Source organism: Monodelphis domestica, chromosome 7 (assembly GCF_027887165.1).
Source record: "Monodelphis domestica isolate mMonDom1 chromosome 7, mMonDom1.pri, whole genome shotgun sequence".
NCBI classification, from domain to species: Eukaryota; Metazoa; Chordata; class Mammalia; order Didelphimorphia; family Didelphidae; genus Monodelphis; species Monodelphis domestica.
Window position 1 is genome coordinate 94,564,563 of NC_077233.1, and position 21,158 is coordinate 94,585,720.

The following is a 21,158-nucleotide window of genomic DNA, read 5'->3' on the forward strand; positions in this document are numbered from 1 at the left end:
TACATGTCAAATAATAAAAATATTATAGTTTATGAGGTTTGTTAAAGATCATTAGAAATAAAGGAATAAAGAGGATACAAAATAAAACCCACATGCCCATGGCTGATTAGCCATTTTCAAATTTTCCCCACCTTATCACCATCATTGCTAATGCTACATCATGCAAGAAGAGAGGACATGAAAGGCATTGCTGTCAGTTAAATACCAATAACATGATCTCGCCAACTTGGAGACTCAGGAGAGATTATAGGGAATTCTAAGAAATACCAATGTGAATCTTAAAAACTACTCAGACTGTACCTTAGAAGATTTGGTTTAGCTATTCCCTTATTGTAACAATGGAGATACTTGGTCTAACAAGAATCAGTAATGTATTGGGAACTTGGAAATTACTTCACCCTAGGGGAAGATAAAGTTGTAAACTCCTGATTAAACAATGAAGGTACTTAACTCATACCTTATAGTGAAGCTAGAACCTTAAGGTAGGTCTATTTTTAGATCTAATACAAAAAGATGTTAAGTACCTGTAAAGGTTAAATTAGTACCTAAAAAGGTCAAGTAACTTACAAAAGGCAAGCTTAACAAAGAGGTGTGAAGTACTCAGAAGATATCATCTAACCAGAGAAGGTGAGAACCAAAGAAGATGAGAACTAAGAATGGGAAGTCCTGGAAAAAAGCGTCTACTGTGATTGGTAGATGTGAAAATTTAGTGGAGGTGACATAAGAAAAAATTTCTTTAAAAGGAAGGGGTAAAAAGTCAGTTGAGCTATTGAGTTTTGAGTTCAGAATTGAGTTAGATTCTGAACTGAGTTCAGGAGATTCAGTGGAGGACTGGAACTTGCTTGGAGATGGTCTTGTGGTGAGTAATAAGACTGACTCCCTCTCCCTTAGGCTCAGGGAGGCCACTTTGGCCTAGGCCTTAAACTACTGCTTGGCTCAGCCTGAGCCAGAGCAGTTTAAATTAATTCTCTCTCTGTCTCTGTCTCTGTCTCTGTCTCTGTCTCTGTCTCTCTCTCTCTCCCCTAATTCCTTCATTTATATTAATTAAAATCTCCATAAATCCCCAGCTGAGTTGGGTATTTTCATATTTGGGAATTTCTCATGGTGACCACTTATTTAGATTTTAAGTCAAAACACTAAAATCATCCTTACAGTTTTGGCGTTTACACCAAGGACTTCTGGGGAATGAAGTCTAAGGTTCAAAATCTCCATTTATACAAATGAGAAAGAGGGTAGAGTAAGAAATCTAGCTTAATGAGCTAGACTATTTGCTCAGATCCTGGCTTAACTCCAGCAGGGTTGCAGAAGCCATAGTCAGAGGGCCTAGGGATCAATTAAACAAGAGTTTTAGCCACACGGCCTCCTCTAAGATGAGGGGTCCCTCCATAGGCTAGTACCTCTCAGAAAAGCCAGGAAAAGGGAGTCAGTCTTTTTCACTCACCCACATGGTAGTTCTAAGGGAAAAATCCGAGAGCAGTCCAAAGTCCCAAGCCAAAGTTCCTTCAAGATCAAGTTGAAGGCAAAAGACCTCCTCACAGGAAATTCTTGCCACTTTTAAAGACAATTCCTTTCCTCACTTCCTGAGCCTTCCTTCCATTTTACAGTGATCAATTACAGCTAAAGGTTTCCACTATGCCTTGTAGTTGTCCTTTCAAATACACTAATCAACCATACTTACTGAACATCTAGCTCAGTATATTTTTGCTAAGACACTAATGGGTACCTTGTAGGTCTGCATCATTGTGGTCTGTGTGTTTAGGCTAGTTGTCTTGGCATTAAGGTAAACTGATCTCAAAAGCTGGAAGTTCATTTGTTTGTACTGGGCCATACTGGGATACAGACTGATAGTTGAATAAGCCACCTCATCCAAAAAATGACCTAGAGATTTATACATTTGCATGTATTACACTACATCCTTGTACTGAAACTTTTAAAAAAATACAGTAAAAAAAATTTTTTTAAATGGGTGTAGTCAGTCAATTCTCATTAGTCACCTGCCATCACACATGTGGGTTGCAGACCTCCCCCACTTAAGGATAAGTGAGGTGTATATGCTTCTGGTGATTAAATTTTTTAAATGGGCAGGGGAGAGTTAATCCCATCTGTATGGCTCCCATTGCAGCCTCATATGACAAAGAGATATACGACAAAAGGAATAGGATCAGTCACAAGAGTTTATGAGAAATAATATTAAATCCAGCAAATATATTCTTTAACAGAATTTTTAAAAATACAATTAAAAGGTAGGGAAGGGTAGGGTAGGAAACTAGCAATTCCTGCTGTGTGGTTTTCTCTTGCTAATGGAGCTAGCATCCATTATTTTAAAATATTATTTAAAATTTAAAAAAATTTAAAAATAAAAACACCCATTAAAAAAAAAGAATCATAGCTTCACACATCTCTGCTTGTCCATTTAGAAATCATCCCTAATGTTCTTAAAGAAGGAAACTACAAATGTAGAAAGCATATACTACTTGAATGAAAATTCATTTTTTTGACAAAAATGTAAGGAAAACTGAAAACTGGTATGGTAAAAATTAGGCTTAAACCAAGATCTTATAATAGGATCAGGGAAGAATATGCTTTTATGTATTTGGAATTCTTATGACCAAAAGAATATAGAACGATATTAAATAGAAGAGAAAATGGACAATTCTGATTACTTAAAATTGAAGTGTTTTGTTAGTAAGTTTTTTTAAAGTCTTTTTTAGACTTTAAACAACAAGTTGAGGAAAAATTATAAAAAGATAAATAAAAACAATGCAAGAAAATATAGAAAATTATGAAATAAAGATCAACCAAGTAGAAAAAGAAATTCAAAATTAAATTGAAGAAAGCAATTCACTAAAAATTAGAATTGACAAGAGGAAGTTGATAATTTTTTAAGACAAGAAGATATAACAAAAACTAAATTAATAAAATGGAATATAGGAAGTATATTATTACAAAAGCAATTAACCTGGAAAACAGATGGAAAAGAGACAATATTAGGATTCTTGGATTTTCATTATGATTAAAGTTATGATTTTTTAAGTTATAATTTTTTAAAGAATTTCAACACTATTTTTCAAAAAATTATTAAAGAAAATTGCCATGAAATTTTGGAACCTAAAGATAAAGCAGATCTTGAAAGAATTTATCAATCAGTACCTGTTAGAGATACCAACAAGAAAACTCACAGAAATATTATGACTAAGTTTTTTAAAAAAAACTTTACCTTTCATCTCCAAGGCAGAAGAGTGGTAAGGGCTGGACAATTAGGGTTAACTGATTTATCCGGGGTTACACAGCTGGGAAATATCTGAGGCCAGCTTTAAAAACAGGACCTCCTGTTTCTATCTGGCTCTCTATCCACTGAGCCACCTAACTGCCCCAATTATAGCTAAGTTGTATCACTCCAGGTTAAGGAAAAAAAAAACTATAAGCAATTAAAAAGAGACAATTTAAATACTATGGAAATACAATAAAGATAAGATTCAATGGCTTCTCCTTTAAAACAACAAAGGGCATGGAATACAACATTTTGAAGAGCAAAGGAGTTGGGTGTACGACCAAAAATAACTTATCCAGAAAAGTTGAGCATTATCTTATAAGAAAAGAAATGGTCATTTAAAGAAATAAAAGACTTTCAAATATTATTAAAGAAAAAGACCAGAACTGAATTGAAAATTTGATAAATAAGAATGAAAAGAAACATAAGATAACATGAAAGACTAATTGTAAAAGATTTAATAAGGTCGAAATGTTTACTTCTTATATGGGAAAGTGGTATGTTTAAATCTTAAGAACAATATTATTCAGATGTTTTGAAGGAGTTTATAGATTAAAACTTTGAAATTGAATTGAATATAATAGAATGAGTTAAAAAATAAAATAGAATTAGATGGGGAGAGATATAAATTGGAATGATCTCATATAAAAGAGGCATGAATGAAAGAAATATTACAATAAATGGAAGGAGGGGAAGGAGAGATAGTAATGCTAGTAGTTACTCTCATCAGATCTGAGTAAAAGAGGAAATAATATATACAAAAAGAAGTGCAAATTTTTTCTGAACTTACAAGAAGATAAGAGGGCAAGGGATAAAGATTAAAAGAAGGAATCTTGTAAGAGTATATATATATATTAAGAAAATAAGAAGGTTAGGGGGTAAGAAAAGGGAGGGTATTAAAGAGGTTGTTTATATTAACAGATAAAAGAGTAAGATAGGAATAAAGGAGGGACTCATAAAAAGGTAAATATATTAACAACTAGGAGGGTAAAGGGAGGAGAAATAGGAAGGAAACCTAGAAGAGCAAGGAAGGAAAATAAAAGTGGAACTGAATAAGGGATGGTGATTAGGGAAGTAGTGGTTAGAGGAAAATTATATTTCTGAAGAGAAATAAGACAAAAAGAAAACAAAGAAGGAAAAAAGTGAAGAAAAATAGAATGGTGGGAAATACAGCTAATAATTATAACTTTGAATGTGAATGGGATGAAGTCAACTATAAAATAGAAAAGAATAGCAAAATGGATTAGAAACCAAAACACAATATGTTGCTTAAAAGAAACATATTAAAAATGAGAGATACACATAAAATAAAAATAGAGTATGGTGTAGAATATATTATGCTTCAGTTGACAAAAAATCAGGGGTAGTAATAATGATTTCAGACAAGGTTAAAGCTGCAATAGATCTAATTAAAAGAGATAAACAGGGACATTATATTAAAAGATAATTCCATAGATAATGAAGCATTATCAATGCTAAAGATATATGCACCAAATTTTATAGCATTCATATTTTTTAAAGGAAAAGCTAAAGGAATTATCAGTGGAAATAGATAACAAAACTACAATAGTGGGAGATTTAAACCTTCCCCTCTCAATATTGGATAAATCCAGCCAAAAAATAAATAAGAAAGAATTTAAGAAGATAAATAAAATCTTAGATAAACTACATATGATAGATATCTGGAGAGAACTGTACAAGGACAGAAAAAAAATAAACTTTTTTCTCAGTGGCACATGGTATTTTTACAAAAATTTATCATATATTAAGATACAAAAATTTTATGATTAAATGCAGAAAAAACAGAAATATTCAGTGAATCCTTTTCAGGTCATAATGCAATAAAATTTATGTAATAAGGGATCATGAAATCACAGGATAAAAATTATTTGGAGACTAAGTAAACTTAAGAAATGAGTGGCTAAAGAACAAGTCATAGGACAAATAAGTAATTTTATTAAAAATGAAAATAATGAGACAACATACCAAAACTTATGAGATATAGCAAAATCGGTAATTAGAAGAAAATGTATACCTATAAATGCTTATATCAATAAAATTGAGAAATAACACATCAATAAATTGGTAATTCAAATTTTAAAATTAAAAGAACAAATTTAAAATTACCAACTAAATATTATATTGGAAATTCTAAAAATTCAAGATGAAATTAACAAAACTGAATATAAGAAAGCCATTAGTTAATATGATTTAAAAAGAGAAGAAAACCAAATCACAGGCATAAAAAATGAAAAGAGTGAAATTACTAGTAATGAAGGTGAAATCAAAGCAATTATTAGGAGCTATTTTGCCCAATTATTTGCCAACAAATGTCATAGTTTAAGTGAAATGGATGTAACTTACAAAAACATAAATTGCCTAGACTAATAGAGGAGGAAATAGAATATTTAAATAAACCTATTTTAGAAAAGGAAATTGAATAGACTATAAAATAATTTCCTAAGGAAAAAGCATGAGAAGCTTTATGAAATATATGAAATATATTTACAAGTTAATTTTATGAAGCATTTTTGGAGGTCTTCCAGCAAAGGACTTTTATAGGTTTTCAAGGGCATTTTTATGTAACTCCCACTAGGTGTCCCTATTCAGTGCAAGGAGGGCTATTTGATTTCCCAACCAGGAAAGAAGTGAGAAGAAAGACCCTGAATCTTTCTCTCTCCTCTCAGGAGCTTCACTTGGGGCCAGTTTCTTCTCCAACTAGCTCCTCTCAGCTCTTTTTCTCTAGACACTAGAAGAAATGGAAACCCTTCATGTCAGGAACCTGCTAGCTCTCAGAGAACAACTAGAATAGAAACCAATAGAAATGATAGGTTTCTTTTCCATCTGTTAAAAAGAAGTCCCAGCTCCCATTTCAGTTCTGCTCTTGAAAATGTATAATGCTATGAAAACAAAAAACATAAACAGTTTGTAAAATAGGTGGTACCCTTGACTACTGGGCCAGAATATAGGATCTTAGCCTATGTTTATATGTGTGCATGTATGTATGTATATCATTCAGAGCTTACGCATTCTGCACAATCACACAACAATGGAAAGAAACTCTTATCTGAGGGAATCTGACAACAGATATTATTTTATAGATTTTTATATTAGTTTAGGTCACAACGCTAAAATTATCTTTTGCATTTATTAAGCTTTAGAGTTAGATTTTTATAGAGAATTTTCTGATAAATTATTATATCATTACATCATCTCAGAAAGCATTTCTGTCTATCAGATTACCCAAAGAATCTTGTTTATGAAGAGGCAGTGCTAGAAACCCAAACTTTTCAAGGGACCAGTTCATCCAGATAATCACCTCTTTCTCACCTAAACAGGCTCAGGTTTGATAGAGCACAGAAGTAACTTTTTTGAGATTTATTCATGGCTCCATCCCTATTAGTTCAGACTGACCCCAACATGTTATAGAGGTGGAAACTAAGGCTGAAATTAACTGTTAATGATTGCTCATTTAGGTATCAGGAATGCAATTTGAACCCTGAGCTCCCAGATTTTTATTTTATTCCAGTGAAAAATTTACACATAAGTTTTCCAAGGTTACATGATTCATGTTGTCTCCCTCCTTTCTTCTCTCTCTCCTCCTGGAATTGATAAGCAATTCCTCTCAAAACCTGTTTCCATATTATTCATTTTTGCTCTAAGAGAGTAGTCTTATAAGACCAAAACCCCAGATCATATACCCCAATAAAAAAAGTGATAGCTCATATATTTTTCTTCTGCATTTCTACTCCAACAGTTCTTTCTCTAGATTTGGATAGCATTCCTTTTCATAAATCCCTCAGAATTTTCCTAGATCATTGTATAAGTGTTAATAGCAGTTTATTACATTTGATTGTCCTACAATGTTTCAGTTGCTGTGTATATGTACTCCAGGTTCTGCTCATTTCACTCTACATTAGTTCATGTAGGTCTCTCCAGAAATCCATTGATTCATCACTCCTTATAACACAATAGTATTTCATCACCATCAAATACCATAATTTGTTCAGCCATTCCCCAACCAAAGAACATCCCCTCCGTTTCCAATTTTTTGCCACCACAAAAAGCATAGCTATAAATATTTTTGTACAAAAGGTCCTTTCCCATTTTTAAAAATCTCTTTGGGATAGAGAGGTAGGAGTGGTATTGCTGGATCAAAAGGTAAGCATTCTTTTAAAGCCCTTTGGGCATAGTTCCAAATTGCCTTCTAGAATGATTGGATCAATTCACAACCCCATCAGCAATGCATTAGAGTACCAATGTTGTCACATCCCCCTCCAACATTTTTTATTTTTCTTTGCTATCATATTGGCCAATCTATTAGGTGTAAGGTGGTACCTCAGAGTTGTTTTAATTTGCATTTCTCTAATCAGGAGGGATTTAGAACATTTTTTCATGTGATTATTAATATCTTTGATCTCTTCCTCTGAAAATTGCCTATTCTTGTCCCTTGCCCATTTGTTAATTGGGTAATGACTTGGTTTCTTATAAATTTGACTTAGTTTGTTATAGATTTGAGAAATTATACCTTTATCAGAGAAATTTGTTAGAAAATTTTTTCCCAGTTTTCTGCTTCCCTTCTAATCTTGGTTGCATTGGTTTTGTTTTTATAAATGCTTTTTAATTTAATATAATAAAATTATTCATTTTACATCTTGTAATGTTCTCTCTCGCTTGGTCTTAAATTTTTCCTTTTTCCATAAACTATACTAGTTTCACCTAATTTGCTTATAATATCACTCTTTATATTTAAGTCATATACCCATTTTGAACTTACCTTGGTATAGGGCAGTGATGCCCTGCCCAGAGACTGCATACCATGCCCTGCCCTGCCAGACCAAGAGCCACATTTACACACACACACACACACACAGAGACAGAGAGACAGAGAGAGAGAGAGAGAGAGAGAGAGAGAGAGAGAGAGAGAGAGAGAGAGAAAGAGAGAGAGAGAGGAGAGAGAGAGAGAGAGAGAGAGAAAGTACACCTAGTGGACTGCTGGGCAGAAAGACAGTTAATGTGAAAAAATGTTGTCAGGCATAGTGGAGAAGGGGAAGGGAGCAGCTTCACTTGAGTTCCTCTACCTTTCTAGTTACTATCTCCAGTGGGTAACAACACACATGCCCACAGAGAGCATTCTGTGTGCCCTCTCTGGCACACATTCCATAGGTTTGTCATCACAGTTATAGAGTGTGAGATTTTGCTCTAAACCTAATTTTTGCCATCCTGTTTTCCAATTTTCCCAGCAGTTTTTCTCAAAAAGTGAGTTCTGATCCCAAAAGCTGGGATCTTTGAGTTTATGAAACACTAGATTGCTAAGGTCATTTACTCCTAGGCTATTCCATTGGTCCCCTCTTCTATCTCTTAGCCAGTATCAGATTGTTTTGATGATCACTGATTTATAGTACAGTTTAAGATCTAGTACTGGTAGGCTGCCTTTCATCACATTTTTTTCTCATTAGTTCCCTTGATATTCTTGAACTTTTGTTCTTCCAGATGAATTTTATTATTTTTTCTAGTTCTATAAAATAGTTTTTTGGTAGTTTGATAGTTAAAGCACTAAATAAGTAAATTAATTTAAGTAAGATTATCATTTTTATTATATTTGCTTGCCCTACCCATGAGCAATTAATGTTTTTCTAATTGTTTAAATCTAGTTTTGTGTGAAAAGTGTTTTATGGTTGTGTTCATATAATTCCTGAGTTTGTCTTATCAAATAGATTCCCAAATATTTTATATTGTCTAGAATGATTTTAAATAGAGTTTCTCTTTCTAACTCTTGCTCCTGAGTTTTTTTTTTTGGAAATATATAGAAATACTGATGATTTATATGGGTTTATTTTATATCCTGCAACTTTGCTAAGGTTATTATTTCCACTAGCTTTTTAGTTGTTTTTCTCAGATTCTCTAAGTATACTATCATATCATCTGCAAAGAGTGATAGTTTAATTTTCTCATTGTCTACTTTAATCCCTTCAATTTCTTTTTCTTCTCTATTTGGTACCACTAGCATCTCTAGTATAATATTAAATAATAGAGGTGATAATGGGCATCCTTGCTTTACTCAAGATCTTATTGGGAAGGCTTCTAATTTATCACCATTGTAGATGATACTTGCTGATGGTTGTTTTTTTTTTAATCCCTTACCTTCCATCTTGGAGTCAATACTGTGTATTGGCTCCAAGGCAGAAGAGTGGTAAGGGTTAGGCAATGGGAGTCAAGTGACTTGCCCAGGGTCACACAGATAGGAAGTGGCTGAGGCCAGATTTGAACCTAGGACCTCCCATCTCTAGGCCTGGTTCTCAATCCACTGAGCTACCCAACTGCCCCCTTGCTGTGAGATTTAAAATGGTTGAGGTCTTAAACTGTAGTGATTAAAATAGTGGTAGATATAAATTGTGATAGATATAAGAGAGGGTGAGTAAATTTGACCGCAGAAATATGTTTCACTACAGTGTCTTGGGTTTTAAAATCAAATATAAGGTGGTCGCCAGGGAAATATTCCCAATTATTCAAATACCCAAGTCAATTGGGTTTTATAGAGATTTTAATTAACAATACAATGAGTAATCAAAGAAAGAGAGAGAGTAAGAAAGGAATAAGTATGAAGGGCCTCAAGCCAATATGGCCTAGACCTGAGTCTTAAAAGAGAAATCAGTCAGTTTTTTAACATTCACCACAAGGTCTGACTAAACAAGGATACTAGTGACACCAGGCCAGCGTTTTTCCTAAAAGAGTCTTCCAGCCAGAGATTGTTTCAAAGGGCCTCTCTCAAGAGCCTCCAGCCTACCCCAGAGGGACAGAGCCCCTCAGAGGAGCTCCTCAAGGAACTCTCCTCCAGAATGAGAATCAGATATCGAGCTCCTGAATGAGATCCAAGCTCTTATTTTTAAGGGCAAAATTTCCTCTGTCACCTCCCCTAAGTCCTTACATCTACCAATCACTGTAGATGTTTCTAAAGGACCGCCCATTTTGAATTCACAGCTGAGTAGTTTTAATCTCTTTAGTAAGTCAGAAAAAAATGCTGCTGTGTCGACAAATTTCATTAAGAAAAAACCTCTGAATAAGTTATCACCCTTTTAGGTTTAAGTAGTTTACAAGTTGCCCCACCTTTATAGGTACTTAGTATCCCATTGTATCAATTCTAAAACAGTCATGACTCAAAGAACTTCCTGTCCCTTCCATAAGCATGGATCAAAGTACTTTCATTGTTTAGCAAGCAGTTTTCTGTCCTAAAGCAGTCTTAAGTAGGGTGGAGCAGGGACACTCCCATAGCTAGGAGCCCCCACACTCAAGTAGAGTTCTCATCATCTGCTAGGGAATTTTTTTAAGTAGAAGATTCCCCAATGGGGGAAACCCCTAACATTCATAAGTCTGAGAAATTTTGAGGTTTACATTGCTGATGGTTTTAAATAAATACTGCTTATTATTTTAAGGACAGACCCTTCTATTTCTATACTTTCTAGTGTTTTCAATAAGAATGAGTGTTGTATTTTTCTGTGTCTATTGAGATAATCAACGTGATTTCTGTTAGTTGGTTGATATGGTCAATTATGCAGATGGTTTTCCTAATATTAAACCAGTCTTGCATTCCTGTTATAAATCCCACCTGGTCATAATAAGTAATCCTTGTGATAATTTGCTTAGTCTCTTTGCTAGTATTTTATTTTAGATTTTTGCATCTATGTTCTTTAGGAGATTGATCTATAGTTTTCTTTCTCTGTTTTTGGTCCTCCTGGCTTGGGAATCAGTACCATATTTGGTCAGAAAAAGAATTTGGTAAGACAGCTTTGTTTATTTTGTCAAATAGTTTGTATGGTATTGGCAATTATTGTTCTTTAAATATTTGATACTAATCACTTGTTAATCTATCTGGTCCTGGGGAGTTCATTGGTGGCTTGTTCAATTTCTTTTTCTGAGATGGAATTATTTAATTATTCTGTTTCTTCTTTTGCTAATCTAGGCAATTATATTTTTGCAAATAGTCATCCATTTCACCTAGATTGTCAGATTTATTGTCATATAATTTGGGCAAAATGGCTCCTAATAATTTTCTTAATTTCTTCTTCTTTTTTTTTTAAACCCTTACCTTCTGTCTAGGAATCAATACTAGGTATTGGTTCCAAGGCAGAAGAGTGGTAAGGGCTAGCAATGGGGGTTAAGTGACTTGCCCAGGGTCACACAGCTGGGAAGTGTCTGAGGCCACATTTGAACCTAGGACCTCCCATCTCTAGGCCTGGCTCTCAAACCACTAAGCCACCCAGCTGCCCCCATTTTTTCCATAGAAACAGCTTCTTGTCTTATTTATTCATTCAATGGTTCTTTTACTTTCAATTTTATTAATTTCTCCTTTGATTTTTTAGATTTCCAATTTAGTCTTTAACTAAGGATTTTTAATTTGTTCTCTTTCTAGTTTTATTTTTTTTAGTTGCATGCCCATCTCATTGATCTCCTTTTTCTCTATTTTTTTTAATATAAGCACTCAGGGATAAATATTTTCCCTTGAGTCCTGTATCCTAAAATTTTTGATTTGATGTCTCCTCATTGTCATTCTCTTCAATGAAATCAGTAATTATTTCTATGATTTGTTCTTTGACCCACCAGTTTTGAAGAATTAGATTGTTTAGTTACTATGTGGGATAAAAATTTATTATAAGTGCCTCACTCAAAAATGAACACAAGTACCCCACACCAATCTATGTGCAATATAAGTGCCTAACTCAAATAAACAAAATCAGAATCAGAAGATAGTAGTAAAAAGAGGCAATTGTTTATTCCCCTTTATGAAAGAGATCACTTCAATGATAACTACAAAGTGCCAATTGACTAGGAAGTAAGCAGTCAATATATACATAAGGTTCCTCCCCACCTCCCCTGTCAGGCCCCTGCACCAGGCTTTGACCTAAAAATCAAAACACCTGTGCTTCCAACCCAGATCAGATGAGGCAAGGGAATCAACCAAGCTATTCATTGCCCCGTCTCTCCTTCATCAATCTTCCTCCTAAGCCTATCCTGGAGTCCTCAGCCAACAAACTAGCTTTTAAAAGCTCAATGCTCATTCTAAGAATAGCCACTCAATTCTGTCCCATGTTGTTTTTAGCTAATTTTTAATTTGCTTCTCTATGAATCCTTATTATTATTTTTATTGCATTATTATCTGGAAAAGTTGCATGTATTATTCCTGCTTTTCTGCATTTGGTTGTGATGTTCTAGTACATGGTCAATCTTTGTATACATAACATGGGATGCTGAAAATAAAGTATATTCCTTTTTATCCCTATTCAATTTTTTCTAAATATCTATTAACTAATTTTTCTAAAATTTTATTTACTTCCCTTACTTCTTTCTTATTTATTTTTTGGTTAAATTTATCTAGTTCTGATAGGGAAAGATTGAGGTCCTCCACTATTATAGTTTTACTCTCGAATCAGTGGTTGGTTTGTTTTTTTCTGGGTGCAGTTTTGCTTCTGGTTCCCCCTTATATCATGGAAATACACTCTCTCTGCCTACCTTTCATATTGTGTTCAGTGAGAGAGTCCCCTCACTCAACCTGCTTTGACTCCTGTCCCTTTGAGGGGCCTTTTAAAGATCAGTTTGTAAGGATATTCAGAGTGGTTTCAGGCTTTCAGTACTACTAAACCACCATCTTGGCTCCAACCCTCCCCACTTTCACACCCTGACTTCAAGTTCCAAATTCAATCTACTATTCTATAGAAAATGAAGAAGCATCTCTAGATAGTACAAATTATAACAACTATATGTCTAAAAGAGAATGGACGTACTTTAAGATTCAAAGTGGTATACAATGAAAGGAATATAACTTAGAGCTGCTGGAAGAAACCTTTAAGACCAACTAGTCTAAGTCCATTATTTTACAGTTTAAACTCACAGAGATATAAAGAAAGATCTCATATCCATAATACTAGAAATAGCACTATACAAAGAATTAAAAAAGAATGATATAACTGACAAAGAATGTAGAAAATCTCAATGAAATAATCAACTCTGAAAGATAGAATGACTTTCCCAGAACAATAAAAAAGGTTGAAACAGAAGAATAGAACAAAACTTAAAAGTGACAATACTGAGAAAGAACCTTAAATCTCTATGTATGAAAGTGACATAATTGGAGGACAGCTCAAGAAAAAAATATGAGAATTGTTCACCTCTCACAATATTGAAAGAAACATCTAATATTCATTTTATATTCCTATAAATAATAAAAGAAAATTGCCATAAGCATTGACAACAGAGGGTAGAATTCAATTGGTGAGATCCATAAGACATTTGCAGAGAGGAATCCTATATTTGACTGCTGTAATTATATGGCCAGTAAGGAGGGTCACACCCACCTACAGTGGGGAACTGGAGGAAGGGAGAGAAAGAGTTAAGGGAATGAGAGGGGAAAGAGGTTGATCTTCCCCTTTCTTCCCCTTGGGAAAGGTAACCCGGTTTTGTCTCCTTGAAGGACTGAGTATGTCTCCTTAGAGAGTGGGTCTGGAAAGTGGAAGTTAACTTAGAGGCAAGAGCTTCAGTGAAATGATTCACTGCTTCCCTTCTTGGTCTCAGCTATTGTTGAGAGGCTGGATAGACTATCCTGCCTCTGGATCCTTCCTTTACCCCAACTGCCACTTCTTCTCCTTATCACCTGATCACCTACTCCTCAGCCCAGGGGAAAAGATTGCTCTTTGGATCTAGCCATTGGATCTCTAAGGTTTGTGCTAACCCTCCTCCTTAGGGAGAGGTATAGTTTCCCCAAAATCTTCAGTCTCCTTCCTCAGTGTCAGAAACTAGGCAGACCTGATCTAAGTAGTAACACTTTAATTGGAATTACTCAGGGAAAGGAGAGATGAGGGTATTTGATGCAGAAAGTGGGCAGCAGGAATCCCTATGGACTGGCAGACTGACCCCACCCCAAATCTCGGGGTCCAGGTTCTCAGTCTCAACTCCTCTTCTAGTCATCTGCTAGTTTGTTCCTGCTCCTAATCTAATCTAGTTAGAAAATGAAGTACAGGACAAGTTGGGGAGAGAGAGGTGGAGACTAATCTTTTTTTTTTTTTAAACATTGTTTTATTTGGTCATTTCCAAACATTATTCATTGGAAACAAAGATCGTTTTCTTTTTCTCCTTCCTCCCCCCCCCCCCCCCCCCATAGCTGGTGCGCGATTCCACTGGGTATCACATGTGTTCTTGATTCGAATCCATTTCCATGTTGTTGGTATCTGCATTAGAGTGTTCATTTAGAGTCTCTCCTCAGTCATATCCCCTCCACCCCTGTAGTGAAGCAGTTGCTTTTCATCCGTGTTTTTACTCCCACAGTTTATCCTCTGTTTGTGGATAGTGTTTTTTAGATCCCTGCAGATTGTTCAGGGACATTGCATTGACACCAACGGAGAAGTCCATTACCTTCGATTGTACCACAGTGTGTCAGTCTCTGTGTACAATGTTTTCCTGGTTCTGCTCCTTTCGCTCTGCATCACTTCCTGGAGGTTGTTCCAATGGAGACTAATCTTTTGAGAGTATTCTCTTAGTAGATGGCTTCTTTCAAAGTCCAGTCTACAATATTTGAGCTTCATAAGAGATTTCAGGGTTCATGAGGAAGCAGTTGTTGTCCAGAGGGACCCCCAGCCTCAGGGATTCTCTTTTCAGGCTCTCAGCTGGAGAAGAGAGTTGATCTGGCAGTTTCTGAGTTCTCATCGCTTCTGTTCTCTCACTGGAATCTTGAGTTTTTTCCTTCTGCCTTTCCCCTGCGTGGGCTACTCCTTGAACCACTGGATCTGATTTCTGTCTTTTGCAAATTCCTCTCTTACACTGCCAAAGAAATATATTTTCCAAATTGTTTAATTTTATGATAAAACAGAATCTTTGGTTTTACTTGCCTCCATACTATTCTAGAACTGAGTTTGTTCCTTTGAAGTCTTTACATTTTCCCCATCCCAGTCATGACATTTACCTATTATTTATTGAGTATTGCTGGGTAATCTCAATATCTAATTTCTTAGCTCTTACACAAGGATAGCTGAATGTCACAGGAGAAAAACCAAAATATTGAGCTTTCACCTACCAACAATTCAGTTCAATTTTATTTTCATTTTAAATTTACACATGAAAATTCACTTGGATTTACCTAGACTGGTTTCTTCATCTTTTCCATGCTGAATATAAAAATTGTTGCAAGATTTCACAATTACTTTTCTAAATAGTTAAAAAGACTTTCTCTTTTATTCCCGCCCTGGTCACCTTCCTTTTACTAATTTCTAAGACAACTTGAAACTGGGTAGGATCTTAGAGGTAACATAGTTCAATATTCTTTTATGTAGTAACTGAACTCCAGAATAAATGTTTCATATCTAGGGATGAACTTTGCCTGCCACTTATTCTCTCTTCAAGGTAGCTTCATTATGTTGACTGCTTTCTGGTCATCATCCTCATCCCCTTCCCACTGTAGTGTTCTATTCCACTCCAGAATCCCTGCCTCTGATAAATGAATTTTTGCCTTATCTTGCTTGGGATCAAGTATCCACAGGACTTTCCAGCATTCTAGCCAATCCCCTTCTCCCCAGATACTTTCCACCTACTTTCCAGCACTTCTTTATATGTTATATTCCTCCATTAGAATATAATAAAGTATTAAAATATTTATTAAGGACTTTCTATATGTCAGTACTGTGCTTTAACCTTATTGAGGGCAAGAAAAATGTTCCTATCTTGGTTTTTTAAAAAAAACTTAGTATATTACATACTCTCATAGATTCTATATATATTCATCTATCTGTATGATTTTAAAGAAAATAACTCCCTTTTTTCAGTTAACAACTTGTAAACTTCTGGGTTAACATGGCTGCAGTGTAGAGGCAGGATTCTTCCTCTCCTCATCACCTACCAATATAGACTACCTCAAAAGGCCAAAAAAAATAAATTCATATGAATAAAGGGACTCCAGGTACATGAGATTTGGGCATTTCTACACTACAAGGGGATGAAATAGCTTCCACCAAAATGCAAGCTGATCAACCCCACCTACAGAGCAAGAGTCAGAGCCAGCGTACACTAGAATCAGCAAGTGAGTGAGGGGCACCTCTAGGACCTTGGCAGCTGACTAAGACCACCATGGACCTACCCCTGAGAGCAGCTAGACTTGTGACCCCAGCAGGCTAAAGATCGTGGACCTTGGGCACAGAGATAGTGCAGAGAAGAGTGGCACACAGTAGAGGCTGGGGAGACTCAAGAGGTGAACTCAGGCAAAAACTGCATTCCTTAGCTCCATATACAGAGAGCCTGCCCTCCTCACTCAGACTTCTGACTGGAAAGGGAAGAAAAAACCAGCATTGATGGCAAACAATACTCAGGAAAAACAACTTCCAAACACCAAGAAGAAGGCATTGACCCTGGATAATTTTTATGGAGAAAAAAATCCAGACTACAGAGGAAATAACAGATGACAAACAAGTAAACACATCCAAACCTTCCCCCCCAAAATGTAAATTGGCCACAAGCTCTTGAAGAATTTAAATCAGAGCTTATGAGAAAGATGGAAGAGTTTTGGCAAGAAAAGTGGGGAAAAGTTCAAAAAGAAAACAATTTAAAAGACAGGAACTCCCAATTGGAGACCAAAATTAAACAGCTGGAAGCCATGAAAAGCAGGATAGACCAAACTGAAAAGGAAAATCAAAATATTATAGTGGGAAATAAAAAAATTATAGTGGAAAACCAGTCTTTAAAGACCAGAATTGGGCAATTGGAAGCCAATGTCCTTGCAAAACAACAAGAATTAATAAAGCAGGGGCCAGCTGGGTGGCCCAGTGGATTGAGAGCCAGGCCAGGAGATGGGAGGTCCTGAGTTCAAATCTGGCCTCAGACACTTCCTAGCTGTGTGACCCTGGACAAGTCACTTGACCCCCATTGCCTAGCCCTTACCACTCTTCTGCCTTGGAACCAATACATAGTATTGATTCTAAGATGGAAGGTAAGGATTTATAATTTTTTTAAAGAAGAATTAATAAATCAAATAGATAAAATAGAAGAAAACATAAACTATCTCATTGTGAAAACAAATGATTTGGAAAACAGATCAAGAAGAGACAACTTGAGAATCATTGGTCTACCTGAAAACACAGAAATAAACAGAAATCTTGACATCATACTACAAGAAATTATCTAAGAAAACTGCCCTGATGTTCTTGAACAAGAGGGCAAAATAGACATTAAAAGAGTTCATAAAACACTCTCTACACTAAATCCTCAAAAGACAACCACCAAGAATGTAATTGTCAAATTCAAGAGCTTCCAAGCTAAGGAGAAAATTTTATAAGAAGCCAAAAAGACACAATTCATATATCCAGGAGCAACAGTCAGGATTACACAAAATCTGGTAGCTTCCACACTAAAGGACTGCAAGTCTTGGAATATGATATTCAGAAAGGCAAGAGAATTGGTCTTCAACGAAGGATTACCTATCCATCAAAATTGACTATATACTTCCAGGGGAAAGTATAGGCTTTCAACAAAATAAAAAAATTTCCAAGTATTTGCAAAGAAAAGACCAGAATTAAGTGGAAAGGTTGATATCCAAACACAAAAATCAAGAGAAACATGAAAACATAAGTAAGAAAGAGAGGGGAAAGGGGAAATTTTTTTTTTAATTTTCTTCTTTAAAGGGCTTCAATAAGATCAAATTGTTTATATTAATAGATGAGAAAATGTTATTTATAACACTCAAAAATTATATTTATGGGTGCAGCTGGGTAGCTCAGTGGATTGAGAGCCAAGCTTGGATTCAAATCTGACCTCAGACACTTCCTAGCTGTGTGACCCTGGGCAAGTCACTTGACCCCCATTGCCTACCCTTACCACTGTTCTGCCTTGGAACCAATACACAGCATTGATTCCAAGACAGAAGGTAAGGGTTTTTTTTTAATTATATTCACTATTATAGTAATTAGAAGAATCATTCTTAGGTAGAGATTGGGGTAATAAGTGGTCTAAGATGATATGCAAACAAATAAAAAGGGAGGGGGGAATAGAAGATGGCACCAAGAGAAACTTGGAGGAATAAGATAAATAGGATAATCTATATCACACAAAGAGACACATGGGAAAGGGAGGGGAAGAATACTATTATAAGGAGAGGAAGAGAGTGCTAATAGATAATATTTAAACCTTACTCTCAGTGAAATAAATTCTGAGAGGGAAGTGCATCTAGATCCACTGGGGTATTGAATTCTATCTTATCCTACATGGAAAGTGAGAAGGGAAAAACCAAGGGGGGTGGGGGGAGTGGGGCAGGGAGGACAAAAAGGGAGGGGAAAAAGAAGGGGGAGGGAACTTAACAAAAGATTAAAAAAAATAAGAAGGGAACAAAAAGGGAGGTGGTGGAAAGGGAAGTATAATAAGGGTAGGGAGATTTAATATATATATATATATGTGTGTGTATATATATGTATATATGTATATATACATATATAAATTTGAAGGTTTAAAAATCCCTTTACAAGGAATTTACAAGGAAAATAATGAATGTTGGAGGGGATGTGGCAAAATTGGGATACTAATACACTGCTGGTGGAATTGTGAATTCATTCAACCTTTCTGAAAGGCAATTTGGAGTTATGCCCAAAGGACTTAAAATGAATAATTACCTTTTGATCTAGGAATACTACTAGGTTTATATCCCAGAGATAAGGAAAAATAGTTGTACAAAGATATTCATAGCTGCACTCTTTGTGGTGTAAGAGATAATTAAGAAAGTTGCCTAATTAAGGATAGAATATAGTCAGATGTAGGTTGTATAAAGTAAGCTAAGATTTCTGGAGGGTACTTTAAGATTTCTCTGGAATGTTTTGGATATCAGAGGGACAGAATTCCCAGAAGTGACTTAGGTGAGGAGTTGGAATATAATGGACACACTTTGGGGTTTGAAGCTCGAGTGGTGGTTGGTTGGCATTTTCCTCTCTGTATTCCTGGGGAATTGTGGATATAGCTGATTAGGAATAATATCTGGTGGTTGAAATTTACTGAAAATTCAAAGCAGAGTGGGACTCTGACTGCTTTCCCCATTCTATTCAGCAGGGGGCAGAAAAGGGCAACTCAAGTCTGTGAGCCTGCAGTAACTTTTCCTGACACAGCTAGAGTTTTGGAGACAGAGAAATCTTAACTGACGTTTGAAATTTTAATATAAGGATTTTATAATTAGCTTAGAGCATATAGAAAATATATTTTACATAGACTCCTCATGGAGTTTTAGTTTGGGGGTTTGGGATCCAGTTAGAGTTATTAGATTTAGGGAATATATAAATAATGTAAGAATATATTTAATACTTTCCTTTTTATCCTTCATTTCCTTTCCCTTTATTCTTATATAGTTTTAAATAAATAAAGGTTTTTATATATCAGTCTCCAGTTGACTTTTATCAACTGCTAGTCCAACCATTACTCCAGTCAATAACTGTAACCTATCAATAAAATCCAATACCAACCAATACATAATCAATACTAGGTTGACATTCCTCATAACAGTAGGGGGCAAAAAAATTGGAAAATGAGGTGTCCCTCCATTGGGAAATGGCTGAACAAATTGTGGTATATGATGGTGATTAAATACTATTGATAAGGCATGATAAATTTCTTGATTTCCATACTAGCTGAAAAGACTTCCACAAACTGATTCAGAGTGAAATGAGCAGGACCAGGAGAACATTGAACACAGAGACTGAAACATTGGGGGATCATATGTAATTGACTTTGCTACCTATAGCAATTCAATGATCCAGTACAATCCTGAGGGATTTATGAGAAGGAATGCTAACCACATAGAAAGAACCGTGGGAATAGAAATGCAGATAAAACATTTGATTTTTCACTTGTTTGCATGGATATTCAGTGTGGGGTTTTTGTTCTTAAAAGATTATTACAAAAATTATTAACATGGAAATAGAAATACATGTATAACCCAGTGGAATTGCTTGTGGGCTCTGGGAGGAGGGAGGGGAAAAGGGAAGGGAAAAGTACATGAATCATGTGACCATGGAACAATACTTAAAAAAGCCCCAACAACTTGTAAGACAGGAGGTCATAGGTTCAAATCTGGCCTCAGACACTTCCTAGCTGTGTGACCCTGGGCAAGTCAATTAATCCCCCCATTGCCCAAGTCCCTACGGCTCTTCTGCCTTGGAACCAATACACAGTATTGATTCTAAAGTGGAAAGTAAGGGGTTAAAAAAAGTACCCTCTGACACAAACGCTTGTTTGCTGTGAAAATTAAATGAGATGCATGTAGAATGCTTTATAAACCCGAAAGCACTATAGCAACGTTAACTTTCAACACCTTGGGAAGAATATTAAATATGAGATCCAACCACCAGAGCTCAAATCCTTTCCTCAGCAATTATCAGATGAGTAACTATTATATAGGCAAGTAGGATTAAATAAGATCAATTCAAATTAGATAATATGTATTTGTAAACCTTGAAACCTAAAGCAAAAAAGTGGATACTTATAGTACTTATTTTACACAAAGTCTGAGGGGAAAAAAAAACAACTAGGTGGAGCCATGGATACTAGGTCTGGAGATTCATCTTCGTGAGAGTTTAAGTCTGGCCTCTGACACTTACTAGCTGTGTGATCCTAGCAAGTCATTTCACCCTGCTTGCCTCATTTTCCTCATCTATAAAATGAGCTGAAGAAGGAACTGGCAAACCATAGTATCTTATCAAGAACAGCACAAATGGGGTCTGTCAAAGAGTCAGACAAACGGCGGAACAACAAATTCTTAAAGACCTATTAAAAATGGGAGTTCTCCTTATTATCCTTGTTCTTATCAAACCACGATGCGTAGTCAGATCTAATAAGATCCGGGGAGCTTGGGTATGATGGATATCATTGGGATTTAGAA